Here is a 26,302-nt window from a genome sequence, read left to right as displayed (position 1 = left end):
AGGGCACTGTGCTAACCATATGCTGTAAAATTCAGCAAAAAAATTAACAATTGAGGTGAGCAGTTTTAGAGTGTTGGCGGTGTTGTAGAGTGAAAGGAGCTGCTCCCGTACTAAATCCTGAGAACTTCCATAATTCCTTCTTTGAATACATGTGTGTGTGTGTGCATGTACATATATAGGCGCATATATATATATATATATATATATATATATATATATATATATATATATGCACATATCAATATGTGCATATATATGCGTATATACATGGCATTACACATGTACCTATGTATGTCGTGAACAAGACTGTCTACCCGCCACCTGCAATAAAAGAAATTTCTGTTCCTATGGAGTGCCGTTTCCTGAGTTATTTTTCTATTGGGAGTACGCACACACACTGGGGGGGGACAGGTAGCAGCCAGATGAGGCTTTAATGTGGGGGCTGTGCTGAATGTGTGTGGACTGGATGCTAATTGGTGCCATTTATTAGTTATCCAATTGCCTTGAGCATATACAGTGGTGAAGTATGTTTGAGGAACACAGCCTTGAGGTGTTTTGCAAAGGGATGGTGTATTGTGAGGTCTGCTTGAGATGAAGTTCCAAACACTTCAGCCCAGATTTAGAGAAAGTGAAACAACGCTGTGCTATGTTACAAATTGTTTTGCCTCATAAATACGCCATATTTACAATCTGCCACAGTACAACAGAAACAGAACTCTTCCATGGCGCAAATTGGTGTCATATCACAACACGCCATAGCGCCAGTCATCGCGTGACATACATCAGACTTGCACGCCGCTGGTTCTACCTTCAAAAATGTGACGCAAATTTCACACATCATTTCCCTGATTTCATCATGGCAAGACAGGATGGTTCTACCCCACATGAATGTATTTACCATTGAGGAAGTGCTTTCTTGGAGGATAGCAGAAACAGAAGATGAGCTTTATAGAAGAGGAAAACAAGAATTTAATTTCATATTTAGCAAAATACAGATACTTGTAGGTGTGGTCTGCCAGTACAATGTAGATTGTTTGGAAAACAATCCTAAAGTATATTACAAATCTTTCAAACAGTGGTATTTTTTTTGTCATTGAAAATATTTATTTAATATTTTGGATTTCTTTAATAACTCAAAGACTTTGTTGTCAGTGAAACTCATATTATTATAAGGTTATGTTTTACAATGTATTTATTCTTATACCTTAAAAAGGGTAGGTTACTGACATAATAAGTCAGATTTATTTAAGTCTCAAAAAAGTTCAAGTACTAATAATATGTTTAATATGTTTGTATGTGAATGTTCATGGACTATCTCCACCAATTTTGCTTTTTTTTTATGCTTAGAATGTTTCCCTCCTCATACATGTGAGATCAGCTCCTTGTTGGGGAAAGCACCAACACCAATACATGCCCTAAAATGTTTGACTTTATTGTTATGTTTTATTACAAGTGGTATTTGGCCACAGTCCGCAAATAAGGATCCATAAGATAGTAGCACAGACTGAATCCTGACTTTATTCAAATGCATTACTTCTCTGTCCGTTATAATTGATAACTTTTCCCTGTTACATGTTATTTTCAATAATACCATGTAAACACAGGTCTGTGGAGCTACTACATCTTGTAATAGTTTAAGCAGATCGTTAGAAGATATCCATAACTTTGTGCATCCCTCAAGAAGCCACCCATTCCAGGCTAATGTTATTGAAAGAAAACTTGTTCATATCATGTTTTCCAAGCTCATGTCGGGCAAGGTAGAATCACGTACTTGCTACTTAATTTTTAAGAATTATTGAATACAATGTTTTATCCCTGCACTCTTTTGAAGTGTGATCCCTGGCAGCATAGTCATTAATACGTTTACCATGATTATTGTTCCTCAGCTATGTGCAAGCCATTTTTAATTGTGTCCCTTGTGCTGCATTGGACTACCATCTCTTGATTTGGTATACCCTTTCATTGACTGAACAAAGCAAACACCATCAAAGTACAAAACTTACATACAGAGTTCTGTGTGTGCTAATTCTCCATTGCACGTGTTAATGTAGTTGAAATTTAGGTAAATGTTCTGTACATGTTAACATTAATACAACTTTGTCACATAAAGCAAATTTTTCAATAATAAGTACATATTTTTATATTGCATTATAATGCTGACAATTGTTCATCAAATTCTAACAGAACAATGTTTTCATTATTATTTTCCATAGGCAGAAAATATATCTTCTGAGAAAAGATAAAATAATGACATGTTTGCTGCCTTCGATCCTACCTTGCCCTTCTTGGATGACAAAACCTTTGCAGACCTCATGAATGTTTTGGATAATTCTCCTCTCATCTTGGCAAGGGACAACATTGTTGCAGTGTCTCCAGCAGAAGCTTAACAGACGTCTTCCCAAACAACCTCTGCTCTACGTGATCCTATGGATGATGGTGATAATCTTGAAGCACATTTGAAATCAACGTCTAAGGATTACAACTACGCCTGGTGGAAGAAATGAAGAAGGAGATGAGACATTGTTGGACACCCTTGTAGAAGTCCAAAGGTGTCTGAACCCAAACAAGAACTTGGCTCAGACTGTCCAAGCACATATTCTTGGCCCTGGTAATTGAAAATTCTCTAGCTGACTTTGCATAAGTAATAAAAGAGAAGAGTGACCCAACTAGTCTTCTCATAGTGTGGATACTGTGAAGGAGTTGGATAATATCAATTTCTCCATTTTTTCAATACAACATGGGCTGCAGTTCAAGATGGACTTCTTCATCTCTGTGATGAGTGCCTGCACAATAATATTGGTACTGTATTACAATCCCATCAGACCTTTGCCACGGATTCAGTGTAGCCTTCTCCACGCTCACTGACATTTTATCTACCATACAGCCTATATTTTCTTCCACCATTACATCAATGGGCTATTGTCCTACTTTCAGTGCTCCCCAAAGGCAGCTTGAGGAGCATTATTGTTCTTCAGAGGAAGAAGATGTAGGGATCAATATCTTGTGTCTCAAGGTAGCTAAATGCCCATCAGGGAGGTGTCCTTGACCAGTAGTTTTCTTAGTCATGGTCTTTTCATAATGCCATCTCTTCATATACCATCCCACCTGCATTCCTGTTTTGTTGTTGCTATGTGTATATTGTCAATATACTGCTTACATCAAACTTCCTTTTTGGATATGGGGATTTGGAGTTTTTCTGTTCCAAGTTTCATGTATGAGCGCCTATTTTGTTTGTACATATAATAGTTTGCAATTTCTATGTTTCCTCCTGTAAATAATATTTTGATTCACCTTTAGTTAACCTAAATGAAAACCAAATGTAAATATTGTAAAAACCGAATTTTGTTTTTCAGAGTCCATTTTTGTTGGTGTCTCAAAATAATTTCAATATTTTATAATAAGACATTTATCAAAACAGAGAAGGTAAATATCAATGGGTTCACCCTCAAATTATCCTTGACCTGATACTTATATTTAATTTAAGTACCATTTACACTGACCATAATAGGCCAATGCATTTGTTTATTCTATATTGGCCTGAAGTTTAAAGACTTTAAAATATACATCAATCTATAATCTAAATGTGTTAGACAATAGAAGAATGTCTGTATATTTTATATTTAAACCTTATGTCATATGTCACATTTAAATTATGATATTTACTCTTATTTGTGAAACATGAGCCAATACTGTGACATTTCCACATTGTCATATCTCATACACATTGGTGGATAATTATTCATAAACTGAATCAATCAATCAATCATTCAGGGGCTTATAAAGTAGGACTACTTACCCATGAGGGTCTCAAGGCACGGGGGGGGAGGGCTGATGGTCCATCTGGGTGGAGGATCATTCTGAGAGCCAGATCTTGAGGTCCTTCTTGAATTGGTCTAGACTGTCAAAGCTGTCATAGATCTGCCTCATCTTATGGTGGAAGAAGGGGCCGAGTGTTTGCACAGGTCTTGGGAGGGTGGGACATCTGTGGTCTCGCTTTTGGGTCTGGTGAACTCCTTGACAATGTAAAAGAGTTCTTTGCTGTTGTGTTCTTTGGTGCTGATTCTGTCTTGGAGGGCCATTTTCTTTGTGGTTTTGAGGAGGAGGTGGTGGGAGTTGATGGCAGATTTAAAAGTAGCATGGGTTTTCTGGGGTTCTGTTGTGCCTTCATTCTTTGCGAGTCATCTGCAGGTGCATCCTATATCCTATATTGATATTTCCTAATTAATTTTACTCGCTATTTGGCTGTATTAGAATTTTTATGTAGAAAATGTTGACATAACACTAATATTATACATTTCGTAAGATTATCTTTCATGCATTAGTTTCAACTCACTATGTGCAGTAGCCCACTGTTACCTACACCAAAATTCAGGTGGTAAGGAGGAGAAAATGCTTAACTCTGTTTACCATGAATAATGATGATCTGTGGGCATAAATTATGCCCATAAGGAAAGCCAACATGTCATATGAATATTTAATGCACATATGTTTTTTAAAATACTCTTTACATACACTAGTCTGACTAACCAAACCTTAAGTCATGATTATCTCTGTTGGGGGCCATAAATATATAATTCTTCTTTAATTTTAGAAATACTCACGTTTTAGAATGAGATCCTGTATCCCAGCCACAGTCCGTGCAGGAAACAGCAGTGGGGCAGTGGGGTCAGGTAAGGGGGATTTCGGGGGACAATGCTGAGGGAAAAATAATTATTTATTTAATTTTCCCTCTGCATCGTCCCTCGAAATCCACCCTTACCCGGCCCAACCCCCCCACCATTGTTACCTGCATTGACCGCGGCTGCTGTTGCCAACAAGCAATGTTGCATTATAATCTTAAAGTAAGTTATGAAGAATTAGCACTTGAATATGTCATCACAGTTTGTTCCATAACTAATGAATGATCGATCTAACAAGTTTGGGATGTGCATTGTTAAACCTTTGTCTAGTGGCTGATTCTTTTTTGGTATAACACCATGCCTTAGCAACAACATATTTTTAATGCTTTGACAGCATTAATATTACAATCATCACAGAGAAGGTTGTTCTCCTTACCCAACACACAGGTAGGTGTGAGCACACAGCCTCACATGTTGTGTGCATTATGATGACAATACCACAGTGGCCCGATATCTTTGAATCACATATTACTATAATATATGTGTGTACAAGCCAATAGACAATCACTGCTACAAGTGTAGTTGTCATCTAAATCTACCACAACAGTATACAATAACTTTTAAAATAAACGAGATGTGTATTTAAAAAAAACAAATTGGTCCTGGTCCAAACATTCTTTTTCACTTCAATGGGTTTTACCCCAGACAAAGAATTGCAAAATAAGGCAAATTTGCATCTACTTATAATCACTTATTTGTATGACCATTTTCGAAAACAAAGTAAATAATATTTACATATATATTTCCTAAACCAGGGTTAAAAACTGGAATGCTTTGATTTTAATGTAATTATGTATTAGGAGTATACGTAGTGTTAAACTTTGTTTGTGTGGTTGGGGTTATTTGGGGTTTAGGTTTATGTGAAATTATGTCTGTCAGGGATCGTAATGATAAATTTGAGAAGGGGACGCTTAGGTGCCTTGATTTGGTTGGTGATGCACTACTATCCTCAAATGTTCACTACTGGTAGATGTGTGGGGAAGAGCTATCCCTTGCAAAAGGGGAAAATGTGGTGGGAGAGGGTCCGACAACATGTTGAAGACATGGCTAAAGATTAAGGGGAACCTGCAGGAGGTCATCATCATTGGACAGATGGGGTGTCCGAAGAGGCCAACCTGCTGCATTATATTTGAATTGAGTGGTCAAGACAAATGGGTATATTTTACAACATTTTTACAATCAAACCTGAATTTGCTCTTCTGGATTATACATTATTTAGTATAGGGGGTGGGTAGAACTTGCAGAGTTACCCAAAAAAGTCCACGAGACTCTGCTGAGTTCTGCGAATTGTGGTGTTGCGGCACATCTTGCTGCTTGTGCTGATTTGTTTCACCAGGAGCTTGTCCTGCACAGTAAAATCAGCACAAATGGCATCATACGTCGCATCATAGGGCACTGCTTCTTTCTGCCATTTGAGTAAACTTTCTACTCGAGTGGCAGCTTTCTCATTGCGAGCAGCAGCTTTCTCAATGTGAGTGGTAGTGACTTGCCGCAAACGCCCAAATTGTGAAATCTAACCCGGAGGCGGTCTAGTTCTTGATTTTCTCAGTCATGCTCGCCAACTTACCAAAACTCTGTAATTCCAAGGGGAGTGGGCAAAACTCAGTAAACTATGCCAGAGGAGCAGAGTTTACTGCCCACCCCTAATTGTGTCCAACATATACAAAAAGTATTGTGATACAACAATTGACAAAAACTAGCACTTTAATGTTGACTTGCATTAAAATAAAAATTGCAAATAGTTTAATTGCTTGTTTGGCCGAATTGACATCAATTGGATCATGCATAATTGTTGCTACACCATCCAAATTCTGCAACCCATGTGTTTAGAAGATGAGCCACAGTGATTCTATAACATTAAACAGCACTTCCTTAAGTCCAACTCGCCTGTAAAAATGTATAATATACTTGTTCTCAAATCAACTTCGCATGTATGCTGCATAATACAACACATACAATCTGCAGTAGGATTACATCATGTTTTTAGTCCTGTTACAGATCCCTCCATTAACAAAAGTGTGCTTCAGACTGGACTCACACCTAAAGGACAAGGGTGCGTGCATGGGAAATGGCAGATATAACTATACTACAGCAGGGAGATGGTACAGCCCCAACCCATAAAAATACTCTACAAACAAATATTTTGCTGGTGTGTTTTCTTATATTGATGTAAATATATGGTTTTGTGCCGTGCACTCACTTTTGTGTGAATGAGGCTACATACACATTTCAATTACATTGTATTAATCATATTGCAGTTGGTTACTTTCCTTTGAGGATGCTGAGATTGCTTTCTTTAGCATACTGCACTTCCATCTTGCACCAGGGGTTGCTGGCATAAATACATTGCACATCCAAACTATAGTTTAGATGATATCTCTATAATATAATCTCTACTTGCATTCCAGCAGTTATTCTTGGCAAGTGCCAACACATATGCCTTTTCATCTTAGTGCAACAGTATATGTCTTGTGGTAAGCATAGTTTTGTATAGGAAGGTATCCCTTCATCTCCACAAGTCTATGCTTTAAGACATTTGAATCTTTATATGTGGGTTTCAAAATGCAGCACACAAGCAAAGAGGTATCAACAAGGAGAAAAGAAAATCATACTCCTCATTCTGCCTAACACAAGTAGGTGCAGGATTTTTAGATAGTTTTTTGTTATTTGTTGGTAATCACAATTTGAGGTATCTTCAAATGTGAAAGATATTTTTAGGAAAAATTAGAGGCATGAATGCAGGGTGTTGATGTACGCACAAACCCTCAATGTATGTTTTTATAAAAACATTAGAACAAGGTATACAAGTTATGCGAAATTCCTGAATGTTACGCTGTTATGCTGTTTTGTCACTTTGTGTAATTATGCACCATTCACTGTAAAACATTGCTGCAAAGGCATAATTCGCTAACAATGTTTACCACAAATACACATGAACAAGCATGAATAGCTGTTGTTCTCACTGCTTTAGTTTAAACGCTTTGGTTTTCGCAAAAAACTTGACATGAGGATACATTTTGCTCTAAAATATAGCACAAAATGATGGATTTGCAGTTCACATAATTAGGAATTTTAGGAATCAGGAATGGATTGTTTTTTGGGTGTTAAAGAGTTTTGAGGGATTTAAGGGTGTTAAAGGGATTTTAGAATTGAAGGTTAGGTAGTTTTAGGTGTGTTAAGATGTTATTAGTGTTTTGGGGTGTTTTTTGGGGGCGATAAGGATCTTTAAGGGTTTAAAGATGGCTACTCTGTTTTTGGCCGGTCAGATGTTGTTTATGTTTCAGGGATGGGTATTTTTCAGGAGTAGTAAGGAGGTTTTAGGGTTCAGGTATGTGTGTTTTACAGAACAGTTTTGAGATTTTGGAGTTTCAGCATTGTTAGTTTCTTTTTTAAAGCTGTTGAGTTTTTCATGATTTAGTGTTTAGTAGAGGTCTTAGGCAGTTTATGAGGTTCAAGAAGGTTAGTTTTTAGCAAGGGTAAGGAGTTTTTTGAGGGTTCTGGGACAGGTATTTTTTGGGAATGGAAAGGATTTTTAAGATTATGGGATGGGTAGATTTTAGAGATGGTAAGGGCATTTTAGTGTTCAAGGATGAGGTGTTTGTTTGGAAATATAAGGAGTTTTAGGGGTTCAGGGATAGGTGCTTTTTAGGAATGGCAAGGGGTTTTTAGGGCCCCAGAATGTGTCGTTTTGTGGAGTGTCAGGGGTGTTTAAAGCTGTTTTTTAAGTTATACAGACTTTTTAGGGTTGCTTTAGAGCAAGTTAACTAGTTTTTAGGGCTCAGAGATGGATAATTTATTGAATAATGAAACTATATTCTAGTAATTTAAAATTAAACTTTGAATAGCACTATTATTGTTATTATAATTATTTTTAAATTAAAAGTATTATATATGAAGATACATATGTATATATATATGTGTGTGTGTGTGCACAGAAAGAGCGAACGAGAAAGAGAGAAATATTATCACCTACAAAGCTGTGAAGAAAATCTGCTACAGATGTAAACAACTGCAATATAAAGGTACTCCTAATGTAATTGCAGCAATGTAATGACTTTCTATGTACTTAACTATGATGTAACGACTGTGATTCATTTATTTTCAATAAAATGTTCAGTGGGGAAAAATGTTCAAGTTTGTTGAAATACGTTGATGTCAATATATCTGTGTTTTTAAGATTGAATTGCAAAAATGATGAGGTTTATGATGAAACCCCAAGACTGATGGTATAACATGTTGCAGTGTAAAGTTGCTCCGGGAAAGTCAGGGTAGCGTGGAGCGGACCCTGACTCGGGCTCTGCCGAAGTGCAAGGCCTGGAGTGGTGACATTCCTGCACCTCATCAGAAGACTTTGATGGGCTAGGTGAAGTCGAATACCTCTTTTCATATCCTTGTAGGACTATCCTGACTTTCCCATCAACTTTGAGTGTGACGAAGATCACCGGGTGCAGCTCCGCAAACGATCCTGAGACCATCTGCATGACCAGGGTCAGTGAGGAGCTTGATTGATTGCTCCCTCAGTGCCATCAGGTGCATGAAATGGTAGTCCTCAGTGATCTTGGTGTGGATCCACTCCAAGCACACTAAGTGGAGGTCCGTCACTGTCATCTTTCTATGACAGTAATCACTTGGTTTGAAACAAGCCAGTTCCTAGGTAACGTCCTTACACCAGGAGAGAAAAACTCTCAAAAAGTCAGATAAAGACAGTCAAAAAATGATTGAGTGTAGCTCTGAGCAGATCAGCGCTATCTGGTGCGGAATGGAATGAACTGATGTCAATGTGCCGGGAAGGCTCCTATATAGGTACCACGCACTTCACTCCGTGTGGACGGCACTTATATGGAGCTGAAGGACACCACCTAACAGTATCCAGGTACTACTTAAAAAAAACTCCTGGGATTATTCTAAGGTAAGGAATCTATGGGAAGAACTCTCTATCAGATATGTTCTTTAGTAATGAAATCCTAATTTTGTGAAAGTATATAACAGTGTAAAAGCTGTTAGATAGAAAAATGGAAATGGATCCCTAGGAAACACACATTCTAATGTTTTACCATTTGTATGACAGGTATCACAAAATAGTTTAGGCTGATTTGAATATAACACCCCTAGGTCTGATAACTCATTACTCCATATCCCTGTGTTGGTTTCTAAATGCAGATGTTAATGTGGCTTTAGGAGTTAGTGTCTGCTGGAGGACCAATGGCCAAAGGTGCCTCAGAATGATGTGATTGAGTGTGGATTCAAGTTTTAGTTTCCCACTTTGACCTTTTTCTATGCACCCAAAATAGTTTTTTTTTAATCTGCTAGTCAAACATATTTGTAGTTTTGTGTGTAGTATTTACTTTTGTGTGTATTAAATATTAAAGTACTTTTCTTTTAGAAAAGAAAAAGCAATGACTTCACATTGATATAGTGCCTCTCCCTGAATCAGCGTTGGACTGCTGCCAGTAGAGTGAGTGTTAAATGGGGTACGTGGGTCTCAGTTTAAGGATGGGCAGTATGAAGGGTCCGAAGAACACCAGAGGTGAAAGACTTCAGTTGTTTCAAGTGGAGCCCAGTAACATATGATTGCCCTTTGGCCGCCCGACACAAATTTTGATATTTTTTTCAGCACACTTCTGTGAAACAGCTTTAGCTAAAATCTGCTCCCCCAATGAGCACTCAAAGTATACCGTAACTTTCTTTTATGCTTTTTATTACTTCCTGCCATCCTTGAGCAGCGCTGGAGTGCTGTAATGATCAGTTGTTACAAATACTGCAACTCAATAATTGTCATTTTATTGACATTGAAATAAAGAAAGACTCAGTGAGTCTTGCTAGGATTCTGTCCGGAGACCTGCTGGCTGTGCACAGATTTCTGGGTGTATCCCCATAATATTGAACGTAAAATATCATCCTACAAAAATATCGTTGGCACAATATTGTCAGGACAATGCTCTAGAGAATCATAATCTCCTCTACAATTATATTGTCAAATAAATATTAGCTAAAGGTTAGGCATGGATTAGTTCAGGGTTTGTGTTAGGTTTCAGGGCTAGAGTTAGGACTAGGCCTAAAGTTAGGGTTAGGACAAGGATTGAGGGTACCAATGGGGTTAGAGCTAAGGTTAGGTTTGGGCATAGGGTTAGGTGATTTGTTATATTTTTTGCATGTGCTACAGATTGAACTATTATATGTTCTTTACTTATATGGTACGTATACACAAAAAACAATATTATGGTAAAGGACACAGGCCAAACTAAAACATGATATAATGTGTGTGGTATTTCAGACATGATACACCTGTAGCACAATGTTTTTACACAATGGTATGACTTTCATATATGTAAGTTTCATACTCAGTTACATATTTTTTCTACAACTTCTAGAGCTAGAGTGATCAAGGTACACAATGAAATGATGCCACTTGGCCACAGACTTTGTGGGATCTTACGCTGCATAAACCCACACATTTCTTAATATTCTCATAGAAGGAAGTGGTGAAAGGAAGGAATATGAAAAGCTTGTTGTTGGAAAATTCCCGGGGGGGAAAGAATGAAGCCCTGAAAGCTACTTCAAGCGAGTAATTGTGTATTCAAAATTGCTCTCCTGCTATGGCCACATGCTGTAGACGTCCATTATGGAAGTTAAAAGGATTTCAAACAATTTAAGTGGTCATAATGTTATAATGCAAGGTCATTAATTATTCAAGAGTTTACATCTTTCTGTGGGTGTCTGCGCACGTGAACTCATTAAACTATTGATGGCTTAGCTTAATTAGCAAGCATTGAATTTCCAGTTTATGTGAATGGATGGAAAAGTTCAACCAGGTTGCATAGTCATGCATAGGGCTATAATCCCTACTTTCAGGAAGTACCATGATTCCATTTTTTACAAATTGTTATCACTCAAACAAAGCAAAAAGGCTTCCAAAGTATGTTTAAAAAGATTCCTCATTTGACTTATTTCCTGCTGAATATTGTAATGACTTAACACTGCACTGCTTCAAATGCCCCACAAAAACTTGTTAATAAAAGGTGCTCGTTTAGGGTGGGGATCTTACATGAGTGATTTATGCATATGTAAGAGTACACCAAGTACGAGAATAATTTAATGATTATGCTATAGTGCTAAAGGGCAGCCCACGCGTGTTGGCAGAGCCAAAACCTGCCTGCCCCACAATTGTGATATTGGTGCCACCTCGCTATAGGCAAACTACACTACTGACCCACATTGGCATTCATGCAATTCAATGCAACCTCCCCACCCATCAGTTGAAGGACACTTGGGCTAGTCTTGCATGAACGTTGATTTACCAAAATTCCAGTGGTAATGGAAGTGGCACACAATTCTTGACCCAATGACATCACAGAAAGTGACTTCACAAGACTTTTTAAAACAATGGCATTAAAGAAAGACATCTTTGACACAAAAAATCGTGAAATAAGGCAAGGTGCATGAAAAACAACAAGCGTTTATTTATTTATTTCCATTACTACCTGTAGTTTAACTATGGTTTTAACCAAGCTATTTATTGTACATTAACAGGCTTACGCAGATATCGTATGTCAAAGGCAGCTATATCAAAGAACAGCCTAAACTGTCACAACTATTTAATATCGATTCACCAACCTCCGATAGGAGCATATCACTAACATAATATGGTCTCTTCATATCAAAATTATTGAAGAAGGCATGGCATGTGATCTCTGACCATAATGACTTTATAAGGAGCCATGTCATGTGGCTGTTGATCAGCGTCGGACTGGCCTACTGGGCAGTTAGGCAGTGCCTGATATGCTGGTCTGACAGATCGGTGTGTGGACTGGTGTTTTACCAGATTGTGGGCCTGTTTCATGGCCAGGTGGGCAGGTTTTTACTGTTGATTTCCCTGACTCTACCACAAACATTGCCTGCAGCGTGCCTTTACAAGTTCAATACTGGCCTGATTTGCAATTGTGGGCCCCCTTTTTTAGCTATCTGGTTCGCTAACGGGGCCAACTTTATTTTGGTGCAGGTCCTATTTTTTTTTCTGTTCGACCCTGCCTTTGACCCTGATAACACTACAGCAAGCGACCTAGTTAAGTTAAAAAACAAAGGGGGCTATTCTCAAGAACGTGTGATTATTACCACAAAATTAGCTTAACGCGGCCCGGGGGCTCTCTCCGAATTATCAGCTGGAATGTGCAGGGAGTTCTGGACAAGATTAAGAGGGGGGCAGTGCTGCGGCTGGCGAAGAGGGCTAGTGCGGATGTGCTGATGCTGCAGTAAACCCACCTGCTGGGCACTAAGGCATTGTGTTTGCAACGCTATGGCTATCAACAGGTGTATCATGCAGGCTTTGCTAGGGGCTCTAGGGGAGTTGCAATTCTGGTGCACCGCAGGATCCCTTATGTCCATTCAGCTCAATGGGTAGATACTCAAGGTCGCTATATCATCATTAGGGGGGAAGTTAGAGGGGAACCCCTGGTCCTTGGTAGTGTATATGCCCCGCCTCCCTTGCAGTGGTCTCTGGTTGAAAAGTTATTTGCAGTATGGGCGGACATCCCAGAAACACTGGCAATTGTTGGGGGGGATAGGAACGATGTAATGGATAGTCTCGTGGATAGATTTCGACAGGGGGGCGGCCGTGTGGTGGGCCCATCCACTAAGTTGAATGACATGGCACGGGGGCTCAATTGGGTAGACACATGGCGACATCTTCATGGCCGTACCCAGGGATACACGTACCTCTCTGCTGTCCATAAATCCTTTTCTAGACTCGATTACATATTTGACCCCGGGACTGCGATCTCCAGGGTTGTGGCTGCCGATATCCTGCCCCGTGGGCTCTCAGATCACTCACCAATATCCATAGATGTTTGCATGGACAAGGGGCGGCGGGCGTTTAGATGGCGTCTCTCTGTGTGGCATCTACAGATGCCGGACTATCAGAGGCAAATAAGTGAAGCCATTGCCCACTTTCTGTCTGATAATGTGGGGTCGGTGGTGGAGGTCGGCACCTTGTGGGAGGCCATGAAACCGACGCTACGAGGGGTCGACATAGCCTGGTGTGCAGTCGCCAGGAGGAAACGCAGGGCAGACCTGGTGCGAGCCGAGGCTGAAATTGTGGCATTAGAACTTCAGAGTAGTGTGGAGTGCGGGTTGCAGGCGGCGGGGCAGATTTTATTGGCTCAGCAGTCGTATGCATCCATGTTGATGGACGAAGCGAAACAGATATGGCTTGCGACGCGTAGCAGAATCTACCAATGGGGGGACGAATCGGGGAAAATGCTGCACCGACTGTGCCAGGGAACGTTTCAGGCTCAGACCCTACCGGGAATCCTGGATGATGAGGGGTCCCTAATAACTGACCCCGGGGAGCTGACCGAGAGTTTTGCGGCTTATTATACGGATCTCAATGCCCCCAATGAATGTCTCCCGGCGGATGTGGTGGACACATTTCCGACTGACTTACGGCTCCGCGCGGTCTCAGACGAGGCACGGGAGCGTCTGGAGCCCCCACTGACGGAGGAAGAGCCTGGTACGGCTTTGGGCGAACTCAGCACTGGTAAGACCCCTGGACCCAATGGGTTCCTAGCGAATTTTATAGGAGGTTCCACTTACAGCTCGGTGTCCATTATAGAGCGGCGGTGGAGGATATGTACCATGTTACAACGCATACTATTACAACTACCTACCGTTACAACGCGACCATTACAACGCATACCATTACAACGCATAGCGCTTTGAGGTGCTGGATAGTGGTAAGTATAATTTACTATTCTAACTCCAGTCCCTGTGGACCCTAGGGAAGGTGTTGGATAGTAAATTATACTTATTCCCTATCCTAGAGCGCCCCCCAGCACAATGCGTTGTAATGGTATGCGTTGTAAAAGTCGCGTTGTAATGGTAGTGCGGAGTAACGAATGTGTTGTAACAGGTGTATACCGGTGGAGGAGGCCAGGGAGCGAGGTATTCTCCCTTCGGACTGGAGACATGCAGAGGTGGTCGTCTTCCATAAACCGGGCCGATCCCTGGAGCAGCACGCATCGTACCGTCCTATTTCATTGCTCAACGTTGAGGCCAAAATACTGGCGAAAGCCTTGGCCAATCGATTATTGCCCCTAATAGCAGATCTTGTTCACCCAGATCAGACTGGCTTTATGCCCCAGAGGGCCACCAGGCACAATATACGGAGATCACACGTGGTCATTGCGGCGGTCCGGAGCGCGGGGGTTCCGGCGGCGCTCCTGCTGGCGGCAATGGACAGGGCGCTCGCCTCCTTGAGTTGGGTATACTTGTTTGCCCTCCTACCGTGGCTTAACTTTGGCCCATGTTTCTTGTCATATATCCGGCTATTGTACACAGACCTTACGGCTTTGGTCAGGGTGGCGGGGGCTCTGTCCTCTAGGTTTCCTCTTGGGCGGGGCACCAGGCAGGGCTGCCCCCTATCGCCCTATTTGTTTGCCTTGGCCATGGAACCGCTTGCTGCGTGGGTGCGTATGGACGCACAGCTGTGGGGATTTGAGTGGGATCAGGGCTTATCTGATAGGATTGCACTGTACGCGGACGATGTCCTGTTCTTCCTTACTGACATCAGCAGGTCGGGGCCCCGTATCATGGACATCATGAGAATCTTTGGTGAGACGTCTGGGCTCTACATGAACCCCCGTAAGTCTACCCTGTGGGAGCTAGGGGGGCGCTCTGTGGCGGGAGACTGGGCATCAGCGCTGCAGGGGGCAGTGGGGGGTGTTAAATACCTGGGGGTTTTCCTCTCCGAGATGCCCACCATATCCTTGGAGAGGAATGTGGCATCGGTCTGGGAGCGTGTGAGGGCGGATAGCGGGACATGGACTCGCATGCCGCTGACTATCTATGGCAGATCGGCCATCTTTAAGATAATGGCCCTTCCCAGGCTGCTATATCAATTGCAGAACCATCCATACCCTGCCTCACCCCAATGGTTTCGGCAGGTGGACTCGGTGCTGGGGCGGTTCCTCTGGGCTGGGGGCGCAGTGCGGGTGGCAGTACGCACGTGTTTTCTGTCCTCTTACAGTGGTAGCCTAGCAACATCGGACATTCTTTCCTACTACCAAGCCTCTCACCTTCTAGTGCTTAATGAATGGTGGTACGGGGATAGGTGGAACCCGGCGTATGCCCTGGAGCATTTCCTGATAGGTGCCCACACGCTTCACACCACACACTATGCGGCACAGATCCGGAAGGCTTTGCCCCCCATGATGCAGACGGTGTTTAGGATTTGAAGGCAGGCTTTGCGGCGCATGGGATGGTGGAACACTTTGACGAATGAGACCCCCCTCTGGCATAATGGTCGACAGCCTGGGTTGGCGGCCTTGCAGGGCTTTGGGGGATGGGACAGTATTGGAATATCAACATTGGGGGATGTCCTGTCAGGGGCAACGCTTAATTCCTTCCAAGAGCTAAACCAGGAGTTTGGTATGCCTTGATCGCAATTTTTCAAGTACCTTGAATTCCTTCACGCGCTTGCCCCATGTCTGGTGGGATTGGACCCTCTCCCCGAGTTTAGCCCTCTGGAGGCCAAGGTGTTCATGGGGGACCTAGGAACCAAAAAGATCTCACGTATATATCAGGACCTGGTTATACACTGTTCCCCATCCCTACAGAAATTACGTGAGTCCTGGGAGTGGGACATTGGTACACTGGAGGAGGAATACTGGAGGGAGGTTTTGGCGGGGCCCCGAGGAGCAGCCATTTCCATGCGCCTACGGCTCATCCAGTTAAAGTACCTGCACAAGGTGTACTTTACTAGGCAACGTTTGTGGCTGGCAGGCCTGATAGCGTCCCCAGATTGTCTCCGTTGTGGACAGGAGATAGGGACATTTATGCATACGGTCTGGAATTGCACTACACTGGATAGGTTCTGGAAAGGGGTGTGGGATTGTTTGTCTGAGGTCCTGGGATGGGAGCTTCCCCGTACGCCGCAGCTGGGTCTCCTACATGTTATGGAAGATGTGGGGGGGCAACATTTATAAAAGACACTTACTCTTTCTAGGCCTTAAATTGGCTAAGAGGGATGTGGCCAGGGCTTGGAAGGATACGCGAGCCCCCACCGTGGTTGCATGGAAACGTAGGCTCGACTTTTGCATGGGTTTAGAACAGCCGATATTTGTTGCTCGGGGATGCCCACGGAAACATTATACAATTTGGAGCGTTGGGCTGACTTCATGGGCCTGTGGCTCAAGCCCCCAATGGAGCAGGACGTGCCGAATGACCTTTGATGGGGCAACGCAGATAGGTGCATGCTTATTGGTTAAGTATATTTGTGATGGACAGGAGACATGTGTTGGTGACCGTGTGATGGGGTGGGGGGGTTCTAGTTGGATGGGGTTGGGGGAGGTGGGGGGAGCTTAAGGGGGAGGGATGTTTTTCTGGCATATTCTTGTTTGAGCCAGTTGTATCCTTCTTACATGATAATTGGACTGCAATCTTATTGTGGTGCCTTACTTGAACTGCAGATGCCTCTGGAGTACAGAGCTCTATTGTATGCAACCTTCAATAAAATCTGTTCTTAAAAAAAAAAATCTGCTTAACGCAACTCTTCACATCGCAGTCTATCGCAGGAAAATAACGGCGTGTTAACGTGTATTCACAACACAGCGGAGCATGTGATAGGCCCGCGATAACCCGTCAAATGTCTGCGATAAAGTCAACGCGACACCACAAAAATGCGAAACACAAACGTAAAAAAAGTTGCAACGAGGCCAATAGCGATACAAAAATCAGCGAAAAACCAGCAACAGGCCTGCAATTAACAGGTGGGAAAAATCAACATAAAAGTAGAAAATAACATACAACCAAAGCCAAACAACAGTGAAGCACAATGGATGTTGCCGGAGTACAGAGGACAACCAGAACCCCACAAGCCCCCCGGAGGACCATTCTGGTACCTGGGGGTCAGGGAAGGGCAAGGACAAGAAGAGTAGAAAGAAGTGGTTCAGTCCTCAGGAAAACAGGATCCTGATAACGGAGGTGGTAGAACACCATCAACTACTGTTTGTCATCTCCACTGTGTCATTGGCAACAAAAAATGGAATGTATCAGTTCATCGTGAACAAGGTGAATGCAGTTGGAGTGCTGAAGAGGACAATGGAAGAGGTCAAGAGGCTCTGGAATGATGTGAAGCGCAAAACCAAGCAGAAACTCGCAAACAACCGGAAGGCAGCAAAGCAGACTGGAGGTGGGAGTCCAGCGCCACAGGAGGAGCTGGACGAGATGGAGGAAATGGTGTCCACAGTCATCAGTGGGGAGACAGTGGCAGGTGTTGGGGGACTAGACACTGCTCAACAAGACCGTACACAAGAGCACCAGGGTGAGTAACAACCAGGGGGATGGGCACAATGGAACACATGCACAATTAAGTATAGCACATCTGCAGAAAAACTATGCCCCAGACCCCCAACTCCCACCAAGAGACCAATGTACCCAAGTATGCAACACCTCAGCTATGTATAAGCACAGAAGTCAAAGGCACATCGCATGTAAGGGAGAAGGGGCAGCAAAATCTGAGCTGCAGGGGTGACTCTCCCAAAATGCAGCACACACACACAACATGCAGAGCACATCAACATTGACAACGATGTTTTACAAACCGCAACACGTCCACAACAGAACACAGGACACAACTGGTGCCACATGTGTGTAGAAACTGGCTAATCACATTTGGCATAGCAGGGAAATGTGAGTTGATAATGTACAAGTACTAACACACATCCGTGATATTGTCGAAATGTCCACTGTTCCGCATCAAATAGGCAGCTCCTCCCAAACAGCCACAATGTACACAGTCATGCAGTCTGCATGAAAACATGTCCAATGAGACAACATACATGTGAACACAATGTTAAACTGCATCTCCCCTTCACATAGCAGAGGAAAATCTAAATCCTCCTGCAGAGCAGCCCGAATCTCTCTTCTCTGATGACAAAGAGGACCACCACACCTTCGACTCTGACGCCGTCCAACAGCTCGTGGAGAGCCTCCGCAGTCCACCTCCATGAGCAGGGCAGTCCAGCTGCTACGAAGAGAGCCCATCACCTGCACAGAACCCACAGCAGGCAGCACCCACCACCACAGCTGCCTCCCAGGACCCCCACGAAGAATACATGGCCTCCCAACGCCGGATGTTGGGGTGCCAGGAGAATCTGGCTGAACAGGTGCAGGTGGGGTTGGACCGCATGGCAGCCAAACTTGATGCCATACGTTGGTGTTTAAGTCCCTTCAGAGACTACTCACGGTCCCTAATGGACACCCACAGTCTGCTCCATGCTCCCCAATTGACCATGGCTGACATCTCTGGAGTCCTGACTTCGAGACAAGAACAACTGTCCAGTCAGAGTGGCTCTAGCGATGTCACACGGGAGTTGGGACACATGCGTAGGTTCTTGGAGACTATGGAGAGGACGCAGAAGGAAAGAGCGGCTGTCACGGCTGCATACCAACAAGAGGTAGCTGGGTTCCTCAATGACCTCAAGGCCATCCTCATGGCATTGCTGCCATAAGGCCTGGCGCTAATGCATACTGCTGCTACCACTCCATCCACATCTTGGCCCCCTGAAGTGTAAGTGCCACACAGTGCTGGAAACAGAACTTCACCACCCACATGTGAGGCACATGAAACAGCAGTTGACGAAGATGCGGATGAACCTGCCTTCATGGTACGAAGAACGCGTAGCATTCATCTCTGCCACATGGCTGGTTTCTGGTGGTTCTGCCCTCTGCATCATCATCTTCCACTGTCCCCCCGATACACTCTGCAACACTCACCTTGGACCTCAAAATGGACTGCCATATTCTGTTTGTTGGCCAATGACACAGCAATCCGACTGAGAACTGAACTCTTCCTCTTCCTTTGGACTTGTCATTCCCTAAAAGACTCTGGCTGGCCCTCCACGGGCCAACATTGTAAAGTGGGGTTTGCATGTGCCTGTACTGCTCCAGCTGCAATACTCCACTGAATGTGCATTAAACATTCATATTCACATAGATGTGTCATGTCTATGATCTTTCAAGTGTGGAAGTATGGATCAATGTAGGGTCATTTATTCCCCCCTACGTCCATGTTGCTCATGACGTTGGACTTGGGTTACAGGGTGACACATTGCCGATTGCGGTACGGGTGGTGCCGACACAACAACAGGGACACACGCATTAGTTACTTCCTTGTTCAGCCCAGTACAGACCCACGCCCAGAACCCCGGGGTCATTGTTTAAACCCTTACGCTGGACTGGCATACGCCAGGCCAGCCCACTCCACTTACGCTCACGGGGGGCAACGCTACGTGTCCCAGGTCTTCCCTGTAGTGATCTGCTGATCACAGGTCTAGTTGTCAGCATGCCACAGCCACTCCCTCACATCTGGTTTATACCCACACCACACCCATATAGCACCCACGTCACAGAACATGTGACCCTGGCAATAAAAAGGGCCGGGCGCACGTGCTCCACGCCATTTCCACTGTATCGCTGGGTGTATCCATATGGTTAATTATTAATGCATGAGGGCCCAGGGCACTGCAACATCACATTCCCCAAGGCCGGAGCTGACATGATGGCGTCCGCACCACGATACTCTATCATAGAGGGTCCATGGCTAGCGGGTGACAGACTTGGTGGCACTGGATAGACTGTGGCCGGCACAGGCACACTGCCATCGGATGGTGATTTTCAGTGCGCTGAGGTAGGGGCACCTTAAGTGCTGAGCGGGTGTGCAGCCACCAATGATGCCCCGTCCTGGTGGCCGGACTGGTGAGGATCATTGTGAGCCCTGCTGGACCTCAGTGTAGGCCTGAGCCAGTGGGCAGTGCTGGCCTACCACCAAGTGGCGTTGACTCGCGGGTCACAAGTTAGTGGCACCTCAAAGGCTGAGCGGGTGTACAGCCTGCGATGATGCCGTGTGTACTGATATGTCCTCTGCCATAGCGAAATCAAGACCCAGAATCACGTGTGAGACCTGGTCGTGGAGCGAGGCTGCATGATGTGGAGAGTGCCATGTTCGCAGGCCCCAGGCTTGGGGCTTGCACTGGCATTTGGTGGGCCCTCTTGGAGACAAGCCATTGGCTCAAGGTGAGTAGTTAGGCCTGGGTGCGCAAGGGTGGGCATGCACTGCTGGGCGGCAGGAGGGGCTGGGGTGCAGCTGCCTGGGTGCTCAGGGTTGGGAATGCACCACTGGGCAGCGGGAGGGGCTGGGGTGCAGCTGCCTGGGTGCGCAGGGGCGGACAAGCGATGATGGCGTGTGCAATTGTATGTACTCTGCCATTCATGTATCTGGATTCTGTTTCAGATGAGGGAACTGATGAACTGCAGTGCATACCGGCATGTGGTTGGAGACACACCAGTGGCAGCAGGTGAGCAATGAGGCCTGGGTGCGCAGTGCCGGCACTCTCTCTCCCAGTCCATCTCTTCTTTTTCACTGTGTCTCTCTTTCCCTCTATTTCCATCTTTCTCCCCCTCTCTCTCTCTCCCTTTATTTCCGTTGTTCTCTCTCTCTCTCACCCTCTCTTTCCATCTTTCTCTCTCTCTCCCTCGCTCCCTCTCTTTCCGTCTTTCTCTCTCTCTCCCTCTCTTTTTGTCTTTCTCTCTCCCTCTCTTTCTCTCTCTCTCTTTCGCTCGCTCTCTGTCCTTTGATGAGCGCATGTCACACATTCTTATCTGGATTCTTGTCTTGCAGGCTGTGACCTACAGATTGTCCTGAGGAGACCCACCATGAGTTTTCAAAATTGTTGTTTTGAATTTTTTGGAATAAAATGTTTTGTTCGGTAATTCAAAGGTGAATGTGTGATGCTCCTTTTTGTGACAACACATGCATGTTACTTATTGTGATTGTGTGACATCAGGCGAATTGTTTTGTTCATGATTTCGTGAAGTTGATATAACGTGTCTTTGCCCACGGGGGTGCCCAGGTGGAGTCCTGGGGGTGGTGGCAGTGGGTGTTGTGGCCATGTTGGGGCTCCCAGCTGCATAATCAGTGGCTCCATGGCATATGTTGCCCTTCAGGTGTGTCTCTGGCCTGGGCTCCCTTTTCTGGTGCAGGCTGTCGTCTGACTTTACACCAGGTCAGAGCAGGTGTTAATTTCCTGCTGCTAACATGCTTTATCACCTGCTTTGGGTTCTTATCGCTGATATGGCTGGTCGTTGTGAATGTTGCGGAGTGGTCTTGTTGCAGCTTTTTCCATGGGAACGCCTACTTTGCATCTCATTAGCGTTAGTTGCCGGGCTCATCTGTGACTATGTTTTTTGTGGTTGCTATCGCAGGTAAACTGGTGATATGGGCTGTTAGTGCCAGCTTGTGAATGGGGCGATACATTTATTGCCACTTTGGCTGCGATAAAGTGCTGATAACTTGGCGATAAATCCTTGAGAATATGACCCAAAGGGGCTTGTTTACAAGCCCATTGCACCGTCAGTGCATCACCTTAATTGATGCACGTGCAGCACAATGGGATTCCCCATATTTACAAGGCCATTTAAAGTCACCCTCCATGATTTTTCATGGCCTTGTAAATATGTTTCCCTTTCACGCATAACTCTACATGAAAGGAGTATTCCAAGGTTATTCCTGTGGTTGTTCTCATGCAGCATCCATGGAACTTGATGCATTCTAAGATTTACCACATTTGTAAACCTGGGAATGCACAAGAATCCTACGACTCCCCAGGGGAAGTACAAGGAGGTGCAACAAGGAGAAATACTTTTATTTCTCCTAGCCATTTCCTCTTTTTATGCATGCTGCATTCTGCAGCACGGATAGAAAGAAGATAATGCCTTTAATTATTGTTTGTGTGCAGAAAGTTGTCCCTTCCTCACAAAAACAATCATCTCCTCAGTGCTGGCACCCTTGTAAAATGACACAAGGGTGTCTGCGCTGGTGCACTGCTGCTGTTTGTGCACTAGTGCAGTGGAGAAGCACAGGAATGTGCCTAATCTTGTAGATGCGGCGCATTCCTGCCCTTTTACTTTGACGCATGGCAGTGCAGCAGTAGGGCTTGCTGCACCGCCGTGCACCAAAATATTGTAAATGAGGCCCAAACTGATGAAATCACAAACTTCTTCAAAAGAAAATAAATGTCTGTTTTAGTCATTATCTATTGCTGTGTTTCACAATAAGGAAGGGCCCAAAGGATAAGTTAGGGCAGATCTACCCAGGTATGCCTATCATATTCCAAATACAGCTATAAGCTGTGGTATTGTAGAAGGCTCACATGCTAATGCTTGTAGAGACACAAATGCCTAGAGGAAGCCTGAGATTCAAGATCCAAATGGTTAGGCATAGCAAATGTTCAGGTATAATGAGCATTGGCAGAAATATGTAACTCAGATGCTCAAGCTGAGGTACCTATGTGCTCAGTCTACCCTCATATGTTCAGGTGCAGCCTTGAATTAGGATTTAAATCTCAATATACAGGAGGAAGCTAGGGTATCCAATTCAGACTGCTTTTCCATGAGCAGGTTTGACTTATTCCTGTAAATTCAGAATTAAGTCTTGACTAAGTCACATTTACTCCTATAAATGAAGCAATCATTATGAATTGTGTCAAAATTCTTGGATGACCGAATGTATGGCCTATCCTTTGTACAATAAAGATATCACCATGTTCCTGATGCAGCTTTCACACTATTCAAGCAGATCAATCAATTTCAATTGCCAGTTGAAGGTGGCCCAGAAGCGAAATGTCCTTTTCAGCTGATGCTATTCATTGATGGTGTATGCTGAGAACTGTTAGGACAACAAGAGAACACATGCAGGCCTATGGCAAAAGCACACTGGCTGTCCACACAAAAGGGCCACCAGCCAGATGGTCACAACAACAAGCTTTTAAAAAAAGGTTTTGAAAAAAAAAAAAGAATCCTTGCACAAAAAAAGCACTGATTCTGATGCTTCACGAGGAGAGAATCTTCCCCAGATTGCAGCTGCGGTAGATAATGCGCATTTGGGATTGCATACAGCCCAAAATATCCACGGGAAGTCGCTGGCGCGTCCGAATGACGTGTTGGCAACCGCTAAATCTCACAGTAACATGCAGCCGGCTACAAAATCTCGTGGCACCCGCAAAAGGCCCAGAACATCACATGGCAAAGCACCAGGCAACTCTCTTCTATGTGCGCAAAATGACATTTCGAGCCCGTGGACCAAAAAAAATCTCGGCTCCATTGCTAAGTGCGGAGTTTAACAGTAACTCTGTGTGGAGTTGCCGGAATCCGCAAACGTCAAGTCAAGTCAGAGAATTTATATAGCGCACTACATACCCAGAGGGTCTCAAGGCGCTTAGGGAGGGGAGGAGGATTACTTGTCGAATATCCACGTTTTAAGTTGCTTTCTAAAAGCTAGGTGGTTCTGGGTAAGGTGGAGCAGAGTTTTACGCCCAGGCTTAATTAGGATTAAAAATGACTGTTCTGGTCTAGTATGACTTTGAGGCTCTATGGCCTGTACAAGATGTATTACTGATTTGTTCTATTTGCCACAAAAAATTAATGAAAAACAGGTGTCCGTAAATCAAACGATGATTTCTATGACTGCAATTTGTTGACCAGGTCCTGTTTATGGTTAATTGATCTTCCGTTCTGAAATGAAGGAAGAAGATTTTTTGTAGGCCATACTTTATTCAGACTTGCTGCATGGCTAGACTGTGTTGCACAGCTTATCTCTGGGCTGGTTTGTATGACACAACTAGGCTTATCTTTGCAATGCATTCTTTAACAACGCGAGCTGAACAACAAATGTGTCTGAACCATGCATTCCATTTACAACTGAAGTAGTTACAATGACTTTCCTTAGGGGGCGATGGATGTTGGAATAGTATAATCTACTATTCCACCTCCAGTCCCTGCAGTAGTAGGAAAGGCGCTAGACTTTAAAGTCCAACGCCACTTTACCTAACGCATGTTGCAATGACTTGCATTGGAAATAAAATGTATAGTTCAGACTTATTTGTTGATCCACCTGTATTGCAAAGACAACACGTTGTTCGGCGATCATGGTATTTGCTGTTTCCTCTGGACTGGCCATGTCAGGATTTTCATAGGCAATACCAAGTGAACCCTTGTTTTGGCAACTGCTCCCTTTGACACCTGCCCAGCACTCATCAGTCAGTCAGCCACAGGTGGGTAAATGGCCAAAAAGGGAAGGGGCAGTGTGTAGCTTTCATGTTTGTCTGAACCAAACTCCACTACGGAGCCGGCCCAAATCGGAATAAAACAGAAATGTTCTTCTGCCAGGAGAAGAAAGGGAAAAATATTTTTCTTTGCGTGAAAAAATAAGAAAAGTTACCACTTATTAGTCAGGTTTTTGTCAGAGCAAATATCCACATTTTTTTCCAGGATTCTACCTGATGAGTTCCTCCTTCCTGGCTTACATGCCTGTGCTTGGTGATGATCTAAAAACACAGGGTATTTCACATTGTCTTCAGATGGTAAGTGGGGTAGGGGTATGGGACTACCCTCTTCACCTAGTTCATCAGTTCTGCCACAGCCTTGAAATAGTCTGTGACGGTCTATTTGATGCAATGTTGTCAAATGGTCACACATGCTGAATAACAACATCAGTAGGTACTGCCATATTTATAACTGAAAAATACAGTAATTTTTATTTTAATTGAGCGAAATTTAAAGTGAAGACATTTTTTTCCATGTAACATTGGGGGATGAGGGGCGTGGCTTGGCGCCGATGTAGATGGCAGGGGACCTCGGAGCTCCTCCGTAGCTGCCCTTCAAAGCAAACTATAGTGAAGCACTACACTATAGAGGCCCCCAGCAAAGCAACTTAGAGCGGAACAATGGGTGCTTCCCTGGGAGCAGTTGCAGGAGGCTAAATACGCTGCAGCATGGAGAATTCGGCATTTGACCTCCCTGAGACGCCCCCCGAAACGAGAGACAAAATGACGACAGAGTACGGAGGCGGAGTTCGCCGCTATTGAGGTGAGCAGGGCCCCCTTGAAAACCTCCTGGCTCAAGAAGAAGAGGCGGAGTGCAGTCTGGAGCTCCCCCGAGTGGTCCCCTGAGCGGGGAGGTGATGGGGGCGACGAGCGGAGCTGAGAGCTTTTCACCGGGAGGAGGTACCAGCCTGACCTTAAGATGGTGGAGAGGGCGACGGGAGCCAGATTGCGGTACGGCCGTTGACTCCCCGACTGGCCCCATCCCAGTGGACACAACTCGGCGGGAGCTGGCGCATTGAATATTCCTGCCTGTGCACAGAGCGCTCGGGCTACCGCCAAGGGTTTTGGAGGGAGTTCAGGGACCAGTTCGCTGAAGATCCTGGAGGCTGGGTACACAGAGAATCTGTGACTGGATGGGGTGGGGAGCCCGCATGGCAATGGGAGCGTGACTGAGCCTGGATGCAATTGTAAACGGATTGCGGTGAGACCGGGAGGGGGCGCGACAGGCTGCAGTGCTGATATTCGCCTTCCAGGGCTGCTGTGCATGGTTTCACTGGGTAGTGACTGGCAGTCTCCCGCTACGAATCTTTGCCTGCGAACTAACGATACACTGGGGGGGTCCAGCCTACACCTACTCACACAGACAGACCTGGGGATTGCATCTGTGAGGGAACCTACTGACCCTATTGGTGAGAAGAGCGGCTTCCAGCATAGAGGTGCTGGACGTGGAACCCCCTGCTGAGCTTATGG

This window comes from Lissotriton vulgaris, chromosome 9 (genome assembly GCF_964263255.1).
Source record: "Lissotriton vulgaris chromosome 9, aLisVul1.2, whole genome shotgun sequence".
Lineage (NCBI taxonomy): Eukaryota > Metazoa > Chordata > Amphibia > Caudata > Salamandridae > Lissotriton > Lissotriton vulgaris.
Note: the sequence above shows the minus strand (reverse complement) of the source record.